The sequence below is a fragment of the Schistocerca gregaria genome, chromosome 9 (genome assembly GCF_023897955.1).
Source record: "Schistocerca gregaria isolate iqSchGreg1 chromosome 9, iqSchGreg1.2, whole genome shotgun sequence".
Classification (NCBI taxonomy): Eukaryota; Metazoa; Arthropoda; class Insecta; order Orthoptera; family Acrididae; genus Schistocerca; species Schistocerca gregaria.
In genome coordinates, this window is record NC_064928.1 from 128,905,854 (window position 1) to 128,922,135 (window position 16,282).

The 16,282-nt window shown below is 44.1% G+C and overlaps 1 protein-coding gene across 1 annotated transcript in view; it reads right to left on the reverse strand.

Moving 5' to 3' along the window:
• The window catches only part of LOC126292288 (BTB/POZ domain-containing protein 9-like), a 294,259-nt gene extending 278,362 nt beyond the window's left edge, over window positions 1-15,897 (reverse strand). The window contains exon 1 of the mRNA XM_049986204.1: window positions 15,823-15,897. The gene's annotated coding sequence lies outside the window, so the exon portion shown is untranslated. The remainder of the gene's footprint in view (window positions 1-15,822) is intronic.
• Between the last annotated feature and the right edge of the window lie 385 nt (window positions 15,898-16,282).

Below are 16,282 nucleotides of genomic sequence, written 5' to 3' on the forward strand. Positions count from 1 at the left end.
CTGAGACCTTCGGACCCTGTGCCAAATCGAGCCGAAGGCACGGTCGGGGCACACTCCACGGGGGCAGACGGAGATTGGCCCGGAAAACAGGCGGCAGAGGAAAAAAGTCAAGGCCACGGAGAAGGTCCCGGAGGCGAACCGCAATGGGACACCCTGACCGGGGCCGCCTGTCTGGAACATGGACGATCGAGCGCGGGAACAGGAGACGGTAGTTTGGATGCCCTGGCATGCTATAAACGTGCGCGGCATAGGCGGCCAGAAGGCGGTCACGCCGGAACCGCAATGGAGGGACACCAGCCTCCACAAGTATGCTGTCGACGGGGCTTGTCCGGAACGCTCCCGTGGCGAGGCGGATCCCGCAGTGGTGTATGGGATCCAGCAATCGCAACGCTGAAGGCGAGGCAGAACCGTACGCCACACACCCATAATCAAGGCGGGACTGGATCAGCGCTTGATATAGGTGGAGGAGGGTGGACCGGTCGGCACCCCACCTGGTGTGGCTTAAGCAATGGAGAGCGTTTAAGTGCCGCCAGCATGTTTGCTTCAGCTGCCTAATATGGGGCAGCCAAGTCAACCGGGTATCGAACACCAGTCCCAAGAACCGATGCGTCGCGACCACAGCAAGAGGTTCACCGTCAAGGTAAAGGCGCGGCTCAGGGTGAACCATGCGACGCCGGCAGAAATGCATAACGCAGGTCTTCGCGGCCGAAAACTGGAAGCCGTGCACTACAGCCCATGACTGCGCCTTGCGGATGGCACCTTGCAGCTGCCGTTCAGCAGCGGCGATGCCACTGGAGCTGTAATATAGGCAGAAGTCGTCCGCATATAAAGAAGCCGCGACGGACGACCCCACCGCCTCAACGAGCCCATTGATGGCAATTAAAAACAGGGACACACTGAGGACAGACCCCTGTGGGACCCCGTTCTCCTGGACCCGGGAGGAACTATGCGACGCAGCTACTTGCACGCGGAAGGAACGATACGAAAGAAAATTCTGAATAAAAATCGGGAGCGGGCCCCTAAGGCCCCACCCATGAAGTGTGGCCAGGATGTGATGGCGCCAAGTCGTATCGTATGCCTTCCGCATGAAGAAGACGGCAACCAGATGTTGGCGGCGCGCAAAGGCTGTACGGATGGCAGACTCCAGGGAGACCAGATTATCGACGGCAGAGCGGCCTTTACGGAACCCACCCTGAGACGGAGCCAGAAGGCCCCGAGACTCGAGGAGCCAACTCAACCTCCGGCTCACCATACGTTCCAGCAACTTGCAAGGAACGTTGGTGAGGCTTATGGGACGATAGCTGTCCACCTCCAGCGGGTTCTTGCCAGGTTTCAATACGGGGAGGACTATGCTTTCCCGCCATTGAGACGGGAAAACACCCTCGACCCAGACGCGATTGAAAAGATCTAGGAGGCGTCGCTGGCAAGGCACTGAGCGAATCGTGGCCCAAACCTGCGATGCAGAGGTACGGACGCCAATGGTGGAAACATAACGTTCCCAGCACTCCTGCTTCCGTTGGCGAATAAGGCGTCGGGCTCGGGCGCGGAACTGTTTAAAAGCAATGAGGGTCTCCAACGACGGGTGCCGCTTATGGCGCTGAAGAGCCCGCCGGCGATCTCGAATCGCCTCTGCGATCTCGGGCGACAACCACGGCACAGTCCTCCGCCGAGGTGACCCGGACGGACAGGGAATCGCAGATGCCGCCGCAGAAACGATGCTGGTGGTGACCGACTGAACCACCGCATCAATCGGATCAGTGGAAGGAAGTGCGATCACTGCGACAGATGTAAGTAAGTCCCAATCAGCCTTATTCAGAGCCCATCTGGAGGGGCGTTCAGAAGAGTGACGCTGTGGCAGTGACAGAAAGATGGGGAAATGGTCACTACCACATAAGTCGTCATGGACCCTCCAGTGGATGGATGGTGAAAGTCCGGGGCTGCAAATAGAAAGGTCAATGGCCGAAAACGAGCCATGGACCGCACTAAAGTGGGTCGCCTCTCCCGTGTTTAAAAGGCAGAGGTCAAGCTGTGACAGAAGAGTCTCGACATCTCTGCCCCGGCCAGTAATCGCGGCGCTACCCCACAAGGGGTTATGGGCGTTAAAGTCGCCCAGCAACACAAAGGGAGGCGGCAGTTGTCCTATCAATGCAGCCAGCACATGACGAGAGACATCACCATCCGGCGGAAGGTACAAACTGCAGACAGTAATAGGCTGAGGCGTCCACATCCTTACAGCGACAGCCTCTAAGGGTGTATGAAGAGGCACACACTCGCTGTAGATAGAGTTAAGGACGTAGACGCAGACTCCACCAGACACCCTCTCATAAGCTGCCCGGTTCTTATAATAACCCCGATACCCTCGTAGGGCAGGGGTCCGCATTGCCGGAAACCACGTTTCCTGGAGGGCAATGCAGAAGAAAGGGTGACTGCTAACGAGTTGGCGGAGCTCAGCAAGGTGGTGGAAAAAACCGCTGCAGTTCCACTGGAGAATCACTTTGTCCATGGGCGAAATAGGCGTGAAGGGACCGAGGAGGCAGATCACGTCACTGGGTCACCTGCTGTCACCGATCGAGGACCAGTACAATCGGCGTCCTTGGCGTCTGAGGGTATGGCGAGATCCAGGTCCTCAGCGGACGCCAGGATCTCCACCTCATCCCCAGACGCAGAGCCTGTATGGAGCGGTGGGGTGGATGCCACCGCGCGTTCCTTGGCCTTAGAGGCCTTCTTCTTCTTCGTCTTCTCTCTCGGCTCCTTGGGCTTTACTGGCTGGGAGGGCTCCACCGAGTCAGTCTCCGGGACGGAGGAGGAGCGGGAAGCCCTGCGACCAGCCGCTGGCCTGCTTTTCAGCCATTGGCTGACGTCACCCTTCCCAGAGGTGGAAACCTGGGAATGGAGGGACCCGAGGGATCCCTTGCGAGAGAGAGTCGCCGAAGAAGTCGGACGCTTCTCCGGCTTAGAGTTGGGGGACTTGTGTCCCCGATGGTTGGGGGGTCGTTGCTCCTGAGGTAGGTGGTGCAGGAGCAACAGATGGGGAAGTGCCCCCCACCATCAAGGGGGCAGGTGTAGTATTCCGGCTCAGAGTGTTCAGTGGAATCGGTGCAGCAGATGACAAAACTACTGTTTTGGCAGCGGTGGCATAGGAGCTGGTCAGAGCCACAGGATGTAGCCTCTCGTATTTCCGCTTAGCCTCAGTATAGGTCATGCGGTCCAGGGCCTTATATTCCATGATCCTTCGTTCTTTCAGTAGAACCTTGCAGTCTGGCGAGCAAGGGGAATGGTGTTCGCCGCAGTTCACACAGATGGGAGGCGGCGCACATGCAGTATTAGGATGTGAAGGGCGTCCACAATCTCTGCATGTCATGCTGGAAGTACACCGAGATGACATGTGGCCGAACTTCCAGCATTTGAAACACCTCATTGGGGGAGGGATATAGGGCTTCACATCACATCGGTAGACCATCACCTTGACCTTTTCGGGTAGGACGTCACCCTCGAAGGCCAAGATGAAGGCACCGGTGGCTACCTGATTATCCCTCGGACCCCGATGGACGCGCCGGACGAAGTGAACACCCCGCCGTTCTAAATTGGCGCGTAGCTCGTCGTCCGACTGCAAGAGTAGGTCCCTATGGAATATAATGCCCTGGACCATGTTGAGACTCTTATGGGGTGTGATCGTGACGGAAACATCCCCCAACTTGTCACAAGCGAGTAACCGCCGTGACTGTGCAGAGGAAGCCGTTTTGATCAATACTGCCCCAGAGCGCATTTTGGACAAGCCCTCCACCTCCCCAAACTTGTCCTCCAAGTGCTCGACAAAAAACTGAGGCTTGGTCGCCATAAACGATTCCCCATCGACTCGTGTACAGACTAAATAGCGAGGTGAATAAGGTTCGCTGCCAACCGTAGCCTTTCGTTCCTCCCATGGTGTGGCCAGGGAGGGGAACGATTGTGGATCATATGCCTGAGCGTTGTATTGAGGCCGAGAACGCTTAGAGACTGCTGGCGGCTGGCCGCCAGCAAGAGATGATGTACCACGCTTCATCGCGGGTCATCCGCCCTGATGCCACCTACTCCGACCAAGGGCCCTCCCCACGGGCGCCACCCAGCCTCAGCAACGACCACCTGGCGGGATGGCCATTGCCGGGAGTCCCGATGCCCCAAGGAGACAGGCATCTACTCCTTGGCATACGCGGGGAGTTAACGGCGCAGGCATCAGTAGAGCGATCCCTGTGTTGTCAGGGGGCTACAACCGACAGGGTACATGGCGGCCCCACCACAACGGACTGGCTACCGTGCTGGATTTCAGGTGAAATGTAGCCCATGATCGTCATTGGCGCATAAAGCGACACAGCAGAGCAGACTGCAAAAACCGCACCCAAGAACAAAGCCACGCCCTAGAGATGGTGAGTGGGCGGGACAGCTATGCGACGACGACCAACCAAGCTAGAGATGGTAATGAGCGATGGACACATTGCACCTTGTAAGGCGCCCTTCCCCAATCAGCTCGCTCTTCGGAAGAATTTAGAAGATGGAGGTCAAACCCGGTAGGGGACCATCACATAAGGCCGAAACGTTTGAGACTCCTTTTAGTCGCCTCTTACGACAGGCAGGAATACCGTGGGCCTATTCTTACCCCCGAACCCACAGGGGGGCCCTTGCTTGTTGAACCACATACTCAATAACCTTGATTTCTGACATTACATTTTCCTTTGACCAAGAGGGTGGAGCTACAGTTAAAATATGAATTTTCTCAGGTATTCTTACACTAGACAACTTTTATTTCATTGACAGTATCATGCCATCAAAATCTTTGACCTTCTTAACAATTTAATCATCAAATTTTTCTTCTCTACAGTCAGAATCTGCAATACTGGAATCTAGTGCCCAGCACACTTTTCTTTCCAAAACATACTTCACTTTTTCTAGCTTCTTCTTGCCATGTGAGACCTGTGATTTGGAATGGAGTGAAGTTTTGAGGGACAGCACCCCAAATCACGTAAAGTTTTATTTGCATCCTCAATACTTTGGCATTTTAGTACTCATTCGTAAAATGTCACCCCCATGTGATATGCATCACTTTCATTTCTATTACTGAAGTCAGTTTGCTGTTCACAAATCTTACGACAGTTCACAGTTTTTGGCATGGTTTTACATAGATTCTTTTAGCGCTTAATGTTTTAGACAAAGACAAGCAAACTGTCCTCAAAGATTTTTTAACTGTTTGTGTTTTTTTAAAGGATCACAAGTTATTTGATGACCTTCAAAAACATTTAAGTAATAGTATTTGTGATGTTCACATACAGCAGTACTTTCTTGATCTTGTGGAAACCTTATACTGGATCACAGCAATATCAAATCTCATTGGTCTTTGCTCAGCTCTTCTACTTTTTGCTGATTTTTTTACTACGCTATAGGCTGTCAAATGTCATGATGTTTTTAGTTATTTTCGAACAGTGCATGAATTCACATTTTCCATTGGAATCAACTAAGCACTAATTCACTGTAGACATACTTTAAACATGTGGAATGACAGGGCCTCACCAGGAACAGATACAACCTGTCTCACGTCTCAGAAAGCCAAAGAGCACCTGAAGCCAAATAGACTACTTGCATTCCAATTATTCTCAGCAATGAATTTCAGCAACTGTTGCATTGATTTCATGCCTATAAAGATTTCAAACAAGCTACTGCTATCTAAGAACACTTTTTTATCACTGTGAGGTGGTGATTGGCTGAACACACAAATCACATATATTTTAGTCTTTAAACAATTACTGAATTAGTCAAATGAAAGAAAATAAATTTCCACACTTAAAGTTAATTTGCTAGCCTAGAATGAGTTTTACTTAAAAATGCTAATTTGATACCCTTGCAGCTGAGGCAGTGACACAGTGAGTGGATGACCTTACTTAAAATGATCCTTTTCAATCCCGGGGAAAATTATTTTGATTTCAGATGTTTGTGTAAGTTAGCTGAAGACCATTAAAATTTTTATTTTATTAGAAATCTTACAATCTAGGAAATTATTTCGGACCAAAATCTGGTACTCATAAGGTTGGAGAAATGTGATAAGCATTTTTCTACATCCTTGTAATTTTTTTGAAATTGAGAATTGACAAACATTAATAATTTTTTTTTTAATTTCTTTGTGACTTTATTGCTTAAATAATTACATGTCTGTTAAGGGTGACTTGATTTGGTCACTGATCTGGTCGAGATGCTTTTTTCTCGAGTTCAGTTTGCAGTGTTGCAATTGTGAACTTCAAAGAGTAATCCCCTCATCGCAAGATTTAAGGGTTTCTCGTTCGTGCAATATGTGTAGTGTTGCCATTTTCTCTTCTTCAGCTCTTGCAAGACGCTTGTGACGTCCTCTACAGTTTTGGCGAAGAGACAATATAGGTCGTTTCATGCTACTTTGAACCAGATACATTCTTTTGTCGCTTCTTTGATTACTTCCAGCAGTTCAGTAAATGAGTTTTCAAACTTGATGCTGATAGAGGAAGCCTACTTTGCTTTGGCAGAGCAGTTTGCAGCGGCTGCTGTGAGTCCGTCCTCCTGCTCACTGTCTTCTAAGGCTCGAAACCAGTTTCTCGTCGAGGCAGGGTCTGCAGCTAGAATGCACCTTGGTGGAGTGGTCCTGGTCAAGCCATCTGAGTAGGTTGTCCCTTCAGCTCTCATTGCCTTTGGAGTTATCCTCTGAGGCTAGGGCGATGCTGGGAGTCTTGTTTTTCCATTTCCTGGACTCTGCAGTAACAGGCCATGTCTCCCAATCGGCTCGTGTCTCTGCTACGGCTTGTACTGCCAGAGACTCTGTTGCTGCTACTTCTACTTCTTCTGCAGCAGGTGCCTGGTTGGGGTAGCACCCCAAGGTGAACCTGACAATGTTTGGGGACACCTCTGCTCGGAGTGCTATCACAAGTTCGTCCTGATCTTGTAGATCGTTGTTAGGTCTGGGAGAGGGAGATGGTAGCGTTTTCGTATGCATTGTGGCATGTTAAGACGAAAGAGAATAGAGCTATCTGGCCTACTGACTGTGGCGTAGTTCCTCATGAACAATTCCCAGAACAGCTGTGCTAAGTGAACTGCAGATTTTCCTGGCTCTTCACGACAGTATATTGCTTTCTCACACAGTGTGTGATCTTTGACACAACCTCGCTTCATGATTTCTTCTTTCTTGAGTGAAAGTTATTTTGTGAAGTCAGCCATTCTCGTAAGCGTCTCCTTAAATTTCACGGCTGTTGCTTCTTGGCACATAATGTTATTCACTAATATAGTAAGTCACCATGTGCAAGGCCACAAGAGTAAGGTACAATTATTTGCTGGATGTGTTCTCCACATCACATGTTGCAGGATGGTATTTGTCATACACACATCGGAAACATAAATTTAAACGGCATCTACTACATCAAATGATTGCAATTTTCCCGTATTTACAGGGAATGTTCAGAGTTTAACAGATAAACACACCTTCCTGACATTTTAAAAATCTCTCTTTCCTCCAATACTTTACATGCAAACCATAGACGACCAGTGATGAAAAAATGTAGATTAAAATTAATTGTAAGCAGGATTCCAACTGTCGCCTCATACACGGTTGCCTCGTTCACAAGAAAGTTAACAACTTCACCCCACATGAACTCTAACATCCAAGCACCTACACACAGATACATCAGTTACATAACAGATGTGTAAAACTTCTCTTGTGATTTTCTTGGAACTGTCAGCACATTATGTTGTTTTAATGGCCTACTAAAGCGTAAAAATCTATGCTTGAAACATCATGGCCTCCCCTTGTTAGAATGGTGTTTTACTGAATAATATGAAGTTCTGAACTAAAACACACTTTTAAAGAATGTTTTAGATTACAATCTCCACAGAAAAGCAAAAACAGAAAACTGAAGCTATGCTGTCAAAAATTTGGAAACATCACAACACACTCTGGCTGAATAAAAATTACTGGAAAAATTGGGAGGTAAATCGTGTGGCCCATGGAAGACAAGTAGAGTGCAAAAACTATGTAGTTTAACTACAGTAAAGTACGAGAGACCCTCTCCCTTAAAACCCACATCCTTTCGTCTTTCCCTCTCCTTCCTGAAGAAGCAACCATCGGTTGCGAAAGCTAGTAATTCTGTGTGTGTGTGTGTTTGTGTATTTTGTTCATTGTGATATATATATATATATATATATATATATATATATATATATATATATATATATATAGAGAGAGAGAGAGAGAGAGAGAGAGAGAGAGAGAGAGAGAGAGAGAGAGAGAGACTTCCACATGGGAAAAATATATTAAAAACAAAGATTCCAAGACTTACCAAGTGGGAAAGTGCCGGTAGATAGGCACAATGAATAAAACACACAAACACACACACAGAATTTGAGCTTTCGCAACCGGCGGCTGCTTCGTCAGGAAAGAGGGAAGGAAAAGGAAAGATGAAAGGATGTGGGTTTTAAGGGAGAGGGTAAGGAGTCATTCCAATCCCGGGAGCGGAAAGGCTTACCTTAGGGGAAAAAAGGATAGGTATATACGCGCACGCATCCATCCATCCATACATACATAGACACAAGCAGACATATATGTATACCACAAAGAAATTATCCAAATATGACGGAAACCAGAACTGTACATACAAATGAATGATTATAATTTCAGAAGAAATGGATGATTTATTCAAGACAAAGAGCTTCAAAAAATGAGCACATCTGGCCCTTAAGCAAGCAGTTATTGAGTTAGGCATTGATTCTGTTGCTGGATGTCCTCCTGAGGGGTATTGTGTCAAATTCTGTCCAATTGGTGGGTTATATCATCATAATCCCGAGCTGGTTGGAGGGCCGTGCCCATAAAGGACCAAATCTTCTCAATTGGGGAGAGATCCTGCAACTTTGCTTGCCAAGATATGATTTGGCAAGCAGTAGAAACTCTCACCGTCTGGGGAAGGGCATCACCTAACTGAAATTTTCAGGATGGTTTTCCTTGAAGGGCAACAATATGGGTGTCAAATATTGTCAGCATTCTGCAGTGCTGAAGGATGCCCCTGATGATGGCCAAAGGGATCCTGCTAAGAAAAGAAATGGCACCCCAGGCCACCACTCCTGGCTATTGGGCCTTATAGTGAGAGATAGACAGGTTATCTCACTGCTGTCTGGGGCATCTCCAGACACATCTTAGGTCTGGACTCTCACTGACTGGAGTATACTTGTCTTTGGTGATGAGACCGACTTTGAACTGAGCTCCAATGACCTTCAAAGGTGTGACTGAAAACAGCCAGGATGGTGGTGGGATACCAACCCAAATGTCGCCCACGGTATGGTCCGACAACAAGGACTGATGGTCCGGTGTCATTTCTTTTCATAGCAGGACCTATCAGGTTGTCACCCATGGCATACACGCAGCAAAGCAGTATGGAAACAATATTCTGCTCCCAATTTTGTTGCCCTTCATGGCAAGCCATCCTGGGCTTACACTTCATTAAGACAATGCAACCTGCACATGGCAAGAGTTTCTACTGCTTGTCTTCATGGTTGCCAAATCCTACTTTGTCCACCAAAGATGCCTCCCAATTCAGAATGTTTGGAGCATTGTGGGTAGAGCCCTCCAACAAGCCCAGGATTTTGACCATTGAACACAGCACCAATTGCAAAGAATTTGGCACGATACCCCTCAGAAGGGCATCCAACACCTCTCTCTACCAATAACAAGTTCAGTTACTGCTTGCATTAAGGCCAGAAGTGGAGCACAACATTGCCGATTTGCTCAATTTGTGAACCTCTTTCTCTTCCATAAATCAGTTAAATTTTCTGAAATTGTATTTGTTTGCCTGCATATGTACATCACATCTCACATCTATGGGAGGGGGGGAAGGGGAAGAGCGTAAGGAAGGAGGGGGGGGGGGTCATTCCATGTCAATTCAACCAATTGGAGAAAATGTTCCAACTGATGGTCTCAGATATGGCTGAAATTTAGCACACCAATGCTACCAACTGTGGAAAACTTATGTACAAAATTTTAAATTCCCCTGCCAATTAGTTCCAGAATTATAGCTTGTGAAAGAAGGTGGCGTGACCTGGAAATTGCAACCCGCATCTGACAATATATCTTCAGACCCAACTTCAGGTCTTAATAAATTTGGAACTATTCCGCACAGTCCAGAGAAATTTTTACAACGCAGTAACATCCATTTAGAGAATACATTCCACGAATCGAAACACCACCAATATATTTTTGAGGGAAAATAAAAAATTCCAAAATGCGATTTAAAAAATGTAATACGTTAAAAGGTACATATTGTAGGTGCCCCCTGTGGCAAGTATAATTCACTCAAAAAGGGTATAAATCTTTTTTTGTGGTAAGCTTAATGTGGCCTAAACACACACAGAACTCATCATGCCCATATCAGTAACAAAAACTGCACATGAAAATACAAACATTTGAAAAATTACCTGAAAAACATGGATTTTCTAAGTGTGGTAGCACAAAAGGGACAAGTGATATCCAAGCCAAATTTCAAACACTGCACAAGTAGACCACAATATAATATGTGGCAAATTTTCAACTTGTTATTGCAAGGCATTTGTGTACAATAAAAGTTGACAGATGTATTTGATTATGTTTCTTTTAACATGATTTAGCAAGTAATAGTGATGATGCAGACAGCTTGTTTCCGATAAAGCTGCAGCTATTGAGAACCACTAACAACAGGAAGTTAAACAATGATAGTTTTCAGGGGCAGAATGAGTCACTGTTAGGCAGGAACATCAAAGGAAACAAGCAATAATTACAGGTTACTCATGGAAAAAAAAAAGACTATGTAAAGGTGAAAATGGGAAATGTACGTGTACAGATGCAAAAGAGACTGTTGCTATGCAACATATCAGAACTGTATGTAGAATTCAAGGAAAAGTATCCCAATACAAAAGTAGGTTTATCATCTTTTTTCAATCTTCAGCCAAAATGGGTTGTGCCTGTAAGTTCAAGGGGCACACACAATGTTTGTATATGTGAGACCCATCAAAATGCTAAGCTGATGTTTGCTGCTATAAAGGATTCTGGTGTGGATTACAAAGGTGCAATGACGCTGCTAGTGTGTGACATCAGTTCCTACCAGTGCATGAAACACAGGTGTGAAAAGTGTTCTGGTAAGGCAAATCTTGCAGAACACATGAATAATAAACTGTATGGTGAACTCCTTATGGATGATGATGATGAACTTGTTTCTTATAAACAATGGACATACATGGATCGCACAGGTCTCGAAACAAAGCAAAGTACAGTGGAAGATTTTGTTGAAATGTGTTGTCAAAAAACGGACCAACTGACCACACACAGCTTCACAGCAAAAGCACTATCGGCTTATTTCCAGTTTTGTAAAGGTAACTGGAAACAAGATGAAATTATAGTAATACTAGACTTTTCTGAAAATTATCATTTATAGTTCAAGATGCCATCCAAGGATATCATTGGGACAACAGTCGAGCAACTCTCCAGCCATTTACAATTTACTATAGATGTGAATCAGGTGATGTGTCTGTCATGAAGCTGTGCCTTTTTCGTGACTGTTTAATTCATAATGCCATTGCACTTCATGCCCACATCTGCACTGTCATGGCATATGTGAAAAACAAGCTGCCTCACATACATTTTGCGAAATACTTCAGTGCTGGGGCAGCTAGTCAGTACAAAAACTGTAAACATCTCAAAAGTTTATGCATGCATTACCATGATTTTCAGAGTCACGCAGAATGGAATTTTTTCACAAGTCATGGTAAAAATGTATGTGATGGTATTAGTGATAACATTAAGTACATGGCATCATCTGCTAGTCTGCGGCACCCTACAGAAGGTCACATTCTAACACTTCTTCAATTATTTACCTGGGTGCAGAAAAATATCATTCTATGTTTCAAAAGATGAGGTCAAGTAAGTCAAAGAGTAGCTAAAAAGCAGACTAGAACACGTTAAAACTGTTGCAGGCACAAGGAGCCATCATCACTTCTCTCCAGCGGACTCTGACACTGTGCAGATGGGCAGACTGTCGGGTTATAACTACAGGTTCATGCACAACATGTGTCTTCACAGTGTGTGTGACTCAGGATTCAGAAGCAAAAGCAGCAACATACAACCAGGTTGCTATGTTATTGCTGTTTATGGTGACAAATGGTACTTATGATGTGTTGCAGTGTGCTGTGAAGCAGAAGGTGATGTATTTTTGAACTTCACGGCACCAGCAGGATCAGCAATATCATTTCATTGGCCATGTTTGGCAGAAAGGTATTGGATTCCTTTTGAACATATTCTTATGACAGTTCCAGTTCCTACCACAGTGTCAGGAAGACAGTACAATTTGCCACTCAATGTACATAGTAGAGTAACTAAAGTGTGGGAGAACTTCTGTTCAAAGCACAATCAACTGGTTTTTAGCAGTTAAGGTGCAGTAAACATTAATGATAGGTTGTGTTAATCTGTCTATATGTTGTTGCTTAGTGATTACGAAGTTGTGGCAGAGGACAAGAAGAGGCAGAACAGTTTACGATATGTTTTTACAAAATTGTATTGTGGAACAATGCCGACATCACCAAATACATGTCAACTTCCATTGTACACAAATGTCTTGCAATAACATGCTGAAATTTTGAGATATGGGCCTATATCATTATGGTCTACTTATGAAGTGTGTGAAATTTGGCTTGGATACCACTTGTCCCTTTTGTGCTACCACACTTAGAAAATCCATGTTTTTCAGGTAATTTTTCAAATTTTTGTATATTCGTGTGCATGTAACTCAGTTTTTGTGACTGATATGGGCATGATGAGTTGTGTGTGTGTTTAGGCCACAATAAGCTTACCACAAAAAAATTCATACCCTTTTTGAGTGAATTATATTTGGCATAGAGGGCACCTACAATATGTACCTTTTAATGAATTACATTTTTTAAATCACATTTTGGAATTTTTTATTTTCCCTCAGAAATATGTTGGTGGTGTTTTGATCCATGGAGTGTGTTCTCGAAATGGATGTTACTGGGTTGTAAAAATTTCACTGGACTGTGCGGAATAGTTCCAAAGTTATTAAGACCTGAAGTTGGGTCTGAAGATAGATTGAAAGATGCAGGTTGCAATTTCCGTGTCACGCCACCTTCTTTCGCAAGTCATAATTCTGGAACTAATTGGCAGGGGAAACTAATACTTTGTACACGAGTGTTCCACACATGGTAGAATTAGTGAATTTCAGTCAAATCTGAGACTATGAGGAGCTGGAGCCCTTGGTTGAACTGACATGGAATGACCCAGGAGGAAGTGAGTGAGAGAGAGAGAGAGAGAGAGAGAGAGAGAGAGAGAGAGAGAGAGAGAGAGAGAGAGAGAGAGAGAGAGAAGGGGGGTGGGGGGAGGGAAAAATCCCTCTTTATCCAGTAACACACTTGAAGCATGAATAATAAGAACACACTACCTGAAACCACCAGATTCTCCGATGAAATACAAATGATTGACTGATGACACAGTCGGCATACACAAATGTAGTGCTGGGAATGCATCGTTACAAAATCACTGATCAAAGTTGATAACTAGAGTTTTATTCTTAGCTACAGTTTGCAGATTACGCTAATCAAATTTGCACAATGACTGAAATGGAAAAAACAATTTATGCAACATGGATATTGAAGGTCAAACAGCTGTGGCAAAATCCAATTTTTGTCAAAGAACTAATAACAAACCACTTTGTACAGAAAGGTACAACAAGCACAGTGAGTTAAGTTACCTGCATGTTCAGGAGAATGTAATTGTTACCTATCTCTATGCTATGGAGATAGTCAATTTTAAAATTATAGCAGACACTACATTACAGTGGAAAGTAGGCTATAGCAATATGTTGACTGCTTACTCTATGTCTGAGTTACTTATTTTCTCTTTCTACATAACCAATGCCACTACTTATTCAGACACTCTTATGTGCAGTAGCAATTGCTCTCAAGCAGATATGATTTCAGTTTTCGCTGTAAGTTAATTTTACTACCCATTAAATTATTTACACCAGTCAAATTTTTTCACGACCAAACACCTCGCTGCTTTCTGTGTAATTCAAAGCTGAGTGATGGACACAGTCAATAATTTATATTTCTAATATTCTATTCTGTAATGTTAATGTGTTCAAGCTGTGACTGTTCACAACAAACATCATTTGAGAGTAAACATGCTGTGAGGCTGTCACCTAGTCCATATGCATCCTACTGTGTAATAAGCTGTCTACAAGTTTCCAAAGTGAACACCACATATGTGAATTACATGCTTCTGCGCAACGAACATTTCCCCCTTAATGAAACATTTGTGAATGCAAAAACAAGTAAAGCCAACTTTTTGAGATTTTCATCTCCAAAACATTCACGGCTACACTTAAATGTGAAAGCTAAAAGTGACCTATCTAACGTTCTTGGTCTGTCTACACATGTTGCCATCAATTTCATGTTATTAATGTTCAGCTTGTGTCTATGTGCAACTAAACAGCCAATTTTCATTCCCCTTAATTAACTGAGTCTCCTTCAGTATAACATACTTCCACTGACGATACAACAAATTAATTCAAAATGTGTCAAACAAAATGAAAAATGAGTATCAGATGCGCATAGTTACATCCTGAAAAATACCAACATAATGAGAGTGTCTAAATGTAACACCAATTAACATATCCAAATATTTTTTGGTGTAACCCACTAATTAATGTCAACTGAAAGTCTTTTACACTGTACAAGAACTACAATTTCCTCAACCAGAAGGTCTGAATTGAAAATGCAAATCGGAATCCACTAAAGAAAAGGGCAATATGGTACCATTATGTATGTTCACTTAGAAAATAAGTAAGGTCTGCCTCTACTACACCGAAATTACATTTCAGACTTTTGTCACTCTCCATATCCTTACGGAGGACCTCACGAGTCTACATAATAAGATGCATTCAATGTAACCCAGAGCTTTATCAGATCAGGAAGGTGAAGCCTGTACTAGCCTCATAAGCTGCTACTGATATTTTTTTTAACGTTAATTTTTTATCCATGCAAAATATGTTTTGGGCACGATTTAAAACACCTAACGAGACTCGTTTCCACATTGACAAGGGATTTTTTAAAATATATTTATTGTTTCAGATCTTTGTACGGGCCTTAAGCCATCGACTGTATTGAAACAGTATGACTGCATTTTATTTAATCGTTAATACACATCATTCAGGAAATGATCATTCATTCTCCACAAATTGATGTCCAGCGACAAGGGCCATAATAATCGATCACAAAATGTGGCAGCCTATCTACAAATTTGGGCTTTCGTACAATAAACATTCACAGGTAACACAGTAAAACCAAGTTTTAGTAAACTATACGCAACTTCACTATCTGTGTTCCAACAGAGAATTTATTCGACCAAAAGTCGGACAAGGTTGATCATGTCATAACAAGTTCTCGACCCTCTGTCATAAACGTATGTGTAACATGTTTTCACGTCGAACAATTTCCTCTACAGTCTACAACATAATGAAATGCCTAGATTCCACAAAAATGTCATACGTAAGTTGCGCTATTACGTAGAGCACATTCAATGAAAAGCTTGTACATAGTTTCCAAGTACGGTGCATGGTTAACTGAAACAATTGTCTTTCTTCCTTCGTTTTGTGATGTATTAACACCGTGGTCTGAGTTATCTTCTGTGTGTTACAATATTGAGGTTATTACTTTATTTTTCTGGTAACTTCTTAAACTGGCCAACTTTAAAATTAAATCTGTGGAATCTGATTACACAATAAAAGCACGCGCTATAATTACTAAACTTACATAGGCTCAGTATAGTTGTAGCAGCAATACCGCACAATACCGCCACTTACTCGTATTGACACCACGTGACCACTGACCCGCTCTTCAGAAGCGTCCAACGTGAAAGTCGGTAACAAAACAAACGCGTTGGCGCCAAACCAAATTTGAAGTAAGGTTCACATTAACGATGAGACAAAGAAATTGTTTCCCCATAGCATACTACAGGCTCTTTGCCTATGTCTCTCCAAGACACAGACTAGGGCTACAAAATTAGGTTTACTTAAGAAACTAAGGCGAAAAGGAATGCTGTGCATGAAAATTACAAAGGGAGGAATCTTCACGTAGAATTTCATGAGTATCATCATGTACGAAGATCACGGATTTGTTTGTTGGTAATGCCTTCAAAGGAGAACTAATTGTGGGTGAGGATATAGTTGGTCATGGAGTCTACGAAGGAGGTTGTTGGTTTGAAAACCATATG